The following is a 6000-nucleotide window of genomic DNA, read 5'->3' as shown; positions in this document are numbered from 1 at the left end:
ATCTGTATTTACTGAAGTAAGTGAAAATATCCGGGTTTTAAGGACAGGAGGAAAAAAGACTGGATGACTGACCGGACGTGGGAAATTATCAGACAAAGGAAAGAGATAAAGGAAGTAATGAAAGCATGTAAGACACGAGCAAGGAAGGCAGAATTGCAATTCAAATATGCTGTGAAGGATAAGGAAGTAAAGAGAAGTGTGACGAGAGATCAAAGGAAATTGATAGATGACCTATCTCAACTAGCAGAGGAGGCAGCCAAAAAGGGAAATCTAAAAGAACTCTATACCATCACCAGAGTTCTGGCAAGGAAGCAGACGCAGAAAAACCGTCCAGTCAGAAACAAAGATGGTGTTAAGTATATAAATTCGTCCGTATTGAACCAAGATTACAATTTATTAAAATTCTTATCAACCTAATTCAATACCAAAAATGTTGTTAGGATGAAATTACAACATGTATATTTATTTTATCAGGACTAGTTTCAACGCTTTATATTGCGTCATCATCAGCTGATATACACTGGAAACATTGGCAAACATATATAAGTTTATCTATGTCACACACATTATAAAAACTATGATAAAGATTTAAAAACCATACTATAATTATACTATTTCCGAGTCCATATTGTCCAAGACTTGCAATTATTAAACTTTGGATTGCTAAAATCTGATGCAATTTGGTTTAAATAATCATTAAAATTAAACAAAACTAATAATAAAATCACGATCTTCTTAAAAACATTCACTTTGTTTGACTTTTTTTTAAATGTTTTTTTAGAACCATATTAAAACCATTCAATAAAATCCTCAGGTTATTGCCATGTAGTGAACATAATGTCGCAGAATAAGGTTAAACAATCTTCTTAAATGACATTGACACTGTTTGACACTTCAAAATCTTTTAAAACCATATTAAAATTATTCTATGAAATCTTCAAAATGTTGAAATGTGGCGATCGTGAAAAGAGGCGGACTCAGAAGCCGGTGCTTTATGAAGTTACCAATTATTTCATTCTCAGTTCAATGCGGACCTGAAATAATATGAATATATTAACCTTCACTTTAACTGAAAAAGTGTGAAACTTTACGTCTTATAACATGTGACTCACCTCGTGAGATCGCTGTCCTTGCAAAGCACCGTGTAGCTAAGTGAACCTTGTTGTGTCAGCAATCCAGTGTCCAAGGTTGGTTTTGGGTCAAAGAGGGGAAATAGGGGAAGGAGGGAGGAGCAACAGCTTCTGAGTCCGCCTCTTTTCACGATCGCCACATTTCTACATTTTGAAGATTTCATGGAATAATTTTAATATGGTTTTGAAAGATTTTGAAGTGTCAAACAGTGTCAATGTCATTTAAGAAGATTGTTTAACCTTATTCTGCGACATTATGTTCACTACATGGCAATAGCCTGAGGACTTTATTGAATGGTTTTAATATGGTTCTACAAAAACATTTTTAAAGAAACGTCAAAGTGAATGTTTTTAAGAAGATCGTGATTTTATTATTAGTTTTGTTTAATTTTAATGATTATTTAAACCAAATTGCATCAGATTTTAGCAATCCAAAGTTTAATAATTGCAAGTCTTGGACAATATGGACTCGGAAATAGTATAATTACAATATGGTTTTTAAATCTTTATCATAGTTTTTATAATGTGTGTGACGTAGATAAACTTATATATGTTTGCCAATGTTTCCAGTGTATATCAGCTGATGATGACGCAATATAAAGCGTCGAAACTAGTCCTGATAAAATAAATATACATGTTGTAATTTCATCCTAACAACATTTTTGGTATTGAATTAGGTGGATACGAATTTTAATAAATTGTAAAGATGGTGTCCTAACAAACTCCGAGGATCAACTGAAGCAATGGCAGGAATATTTCTCTGCGGTGTTAAACCACTTCTTGGAGGAGCAAGTAGATCCGGGAGAAGGCGAAGAAGAAGAAGAAGAAGAAGAAGAAGAAGAAACCCAGCCTGACCCAAGGATTAAAGTCTGCATTCCAACAGTGGAGGAAATCAAGCGGGCACTGAGAGAGTTGCATATTGGTAAGGCAGCAGGTGTTGACAATATTCCAGCAGAAGTCATGAAGGTTGATATGGATACCACCGCCAAAATGTTGCAGCCGCTATTTGAGAAGATATGGGTTAATAGAGAAATGCCGTCAGATTGGAGATGTGGGTTGCTGATGAAGTTGCCAAAGAAGGGCGATACGTCAAGCTGTAACAACTGGAGGGGCATAACGGTTCTTTCAATCCCTAGCAGTCTTCATCAGGGTTCTGCTAAACAGAATTAAGGAGTATATCAACTTGAGGCTCCGATGGGAACAGGCAGGCTTTCGACTGAATCGCTCGTGTAGACCAAATAAACACCTTGAGGATAATTTGGAGCAGTGTGCTGAGTGGTCATCTCGCCTCTATGCAGTGTTCATCGACTTCGAAATCGCTTTTCATTCGATCAACAGAGAAGCTATGTGGAAGGAAGTGAAGCGGTATGGAGTGCCATCACAAATTAACAACCTCATTCAGGAAACATACCGTTATTATCCATGCAGAGTCATTCATGAAGGACGTGTATCTGAGCCTATATCTGTACGTTCAGGAGTACGTCAAGGTTGTATCCTCTCGCCAACCATGTTCCTGGTGGTGATTGATGCAGTAATGCGGAATGTAACGTGAAGTGTGAAAGTGGTATCCAGTGGGGATTGGCTAATAGATTAGAAGACCTAGACTTCACTGACTATGTGTGTCTCCTGTCTGAGGAACATGGTGAAAGGCAATGAAAGATTGAAGACTTGGTAAAAGAAGGTAAAAAGGTGGGACTAACAATCAACTCAAAGAAGACCAAGGCCCTAAGGATGAACACCAACAAACTAGACCCATTTGTCTTCAGTGATGTACCTATAGAGGATGTGGATAGTTTTACCTATTTGGGCAGTGTAGTTACCAAAGATGGAGGAGCAGTACAGGATGTTTCTCAACGTATACAAAAAGCAAATGGTGCCTTTGTTCAGCTCTATCCGGTATGGAAGAACAAAAATATATCTATCAAGACCAAACTTCGCATTTTCCGAAGTAACGTCAAGGCTGTTCTACTATATGGGTCCGAGACATGGAAAGTGATTAAAATGATTAACTCCAAGTTGCAGACCTTTGTCAACTGCTGTTTAAGGAAGATTCTAAACATCTGCTGGCCGGAAGTAATCTCCAATCATGAACTATGGAGAAGGACGGGTGAAACCATACAGATAAAGCAGCGGAAATGGAAATGGATAGGGCATACATTGAGGAAAGGGAATGAAGCCATTGAGAGAGAGGCACTGGATTGGAACCCATAGGGTAAAAGGAGGAGAAGAAGGCCCAAACAAACGTGGCGAAGATCTGTACACATGGAGGTAATGGAAGAAGGCAAGACCTGGAGAGAGGTGAAGAGGTTGGCTGGCAACAGGATCAGATGGAGATGCTCTGTTGATGCCTTATGTTCCACAAGGAACAACAGGAATTAAGTCAAGTCATTACTTTTCTCAGTCAGCCAGTTTCATACATAGTTTTCACATTCCAGAATCCGATTTGTGTCCTGTATTTCATTGCAAAAGTCGTCTCCATAAAATCTGGCTGGCATAAATTTTGTCTGGTTTCTGTAATGAGTTTAATTCAGGTGTGCGAGTTATTAGCCCACAGCACCCTAAGTCCAGTGGAGGGACTGCCTCCTGTCTGCGCTAGACCGCAGGATTTTTCTGTAGGGATTATCTCTCTTAGCCTTTAAAGATCCCTCTTTACCACAAGACAGCGGTTTCTTCTTTGTTTATCCCCAAGAAGAAGGGCTGCCTCCTCCGTCAGCTTTGCCGTACCAAAGGACTCCTCCGCCGTTGCGGTCTTCACCAGAGCCCCATTAGCTGTCACTTTTCAGGGTTCCTGTAGGGCCTTCACAGCTACCGTGGCGGTCATGGGGCACACACAGTCCCCACTGTACATCACCCCTACAGGCAATCCCCTACTTCATACCGTTGTCCACCTCCCACGACGTGGACGAGGGGTTGGCCTTGTGGCAGGCTTCAGCTTTTCATCCATGTGAAAATGCAGACCAGAGGACAGGAATTTCTTGAGATACAAGAAAAGACGAAAATCACCGGCAGCAAGATCAGGACTGTATGGTGGATGATCAAACACTGCCCAGCCAAACTCCTGCAGAACAGTTGCTGAACGCCGAGTCATACGTAGGCGAGCATTGTCATGGATCAGCACAACACCTGCACTGAGCATTCCACATCTCTCGTTTTAAATGCCCATCGCAATTTCTGTAGTGTATATCATCTGATGGCCAAGCAGGCATCAATTTTTAGTGATGAGACAAAGTCTCTTAGTGCATTGGCACTGCCGGTGGCTCCAGTTAGCCTACGCAGTGGCCTCCACGGTATGCACTAGCCAGCGTATTGGTAGGTGTGCTAGGTACCAACTGACGAGCCCACCCTAGCACACGAGGGCGAAACGCTGGCAACCAAGAATGAGCTAGCTGGAAAATTTATAATGTCCAATATCGGACCATTTATATTGATATTATTCACAGTAACTGTCCGCATTCACTGTTTCGCCTCTGGGCAAGAAATCAATGAGCAGACTGCCCTTTCTGTCCCAGAACACCGTGCGCATCATTTTCCGCACCAACACAGTCTGTTTCACTTTTGTCCTGACTGGAGATCCATTGCAACTCCAATGCATTGACTGCTGCTTGGTTTCCAGGGTGAAGTGAGCAATCCACGACTCATCACCCAAGACAACTTGTCGCAGACATCATGATGCCACTGCAGAAATGTTAGCGCTGCATTTGAGGTCGGGTGTCAGGAGTTTTGACACCCACCTGGCACATGCTTACTTGAACAACAGGTGCTTAGTAACAATTTCAGGCAACAAGGATCGCAATATCTGCAGAAAATGACTGCCGAGTTCCATAATCGTGAAGCAATAGTTCTCCATAATGTGCTGCCGCACCAGCTCCACAAGGTCGTCATTGATGAGGGACGGTCACCCACAGCCCTCTTCGTCATGGACATTTTGACAACCTTCGGCAAAGTGCCTACACCAACGACACACCATCTGTTTGCTCATTACGTTCAGCCTGTAGACTTGACACAGCTGATGATGAATTTCAATTGGCACTATGTTTTGTGCATTAAGAAACTTTATCAAAGACCAAACCTTGCAGGCAGCAGGACAAGCCGCCATTTCAAGCCAATGCTGCTGCGCTACTGACACCAGGCGGTACTGGTCTGGCCAGTATATGATTGCCACGTCATAGATATGTCGCGCATGCTCATATTTCCTGCCTAAATACATTTCCTATACAAGAAAAGAAATAGGGAAATTTAATTCCTAGATGGCCTACACATAAACTCAGCCATCCTGAAATGAAAAATTGCTAGAAGTTACACACTATGTGAACACTCACAGCTAACTGCATAAGCCTGCAGTGGAAAGCAAGTGGAAGGGTGCTGAAGCTGGATGTGGAATGTGATGGCACAACATTGTGTTGATTGCATGGACTCAAATTACAAACAATGTACGTGGTGTGGAGTGGACAGTTGTGGCTAGTGTGCAAAAGACTTTTGAGCGAACATTATCTGATGTCCAGTTCCATGCCTAACTAGGCAGTGTCGTGATCTTCACTCCTAGGGCCCCAGGTTCAATTCCTGGCCTAGTCAAGGGATTTTTATCACTAATGGTTAATTTCCTTCACTCAGGGACTGGGTGTTCGTGCTGTCCCCAACATTCCTCAAACTTCCACACCACACCACACACAACACTACCATCCACCACACTAACCATGTAGTTTATGGAACACAGCAGATGCCACCCACCTTCATCAGAAGGTCTGCCTTACAAAAGCTGCACCAGTACAGTAATAGCCACACTGTGAAATTCCTAAGTAATTCATTCCAAACCAAAAATCAAGAAATTCAGTCACTGACTTCATGAACAAGGAATGAGTAAACTTCTGAA

This window comes from Anabrus simplex, chromosome 1 (assembly GCF_040414725.1).
Source record: "Anabrus simplex isolate iqAnaSimp1 chromosome 1, ASM4041472v1, whole genome shotgun sequence".
Classification (NCBI taxonomy): Eukaryota; Metazoa; Arthropoda; class Insecta; order Orthoptera; family Tettigoniidae; genus Anabrus; species Anabrus simplex.
Note: the sequence above shows the minus strand (reverse complement) of the source record.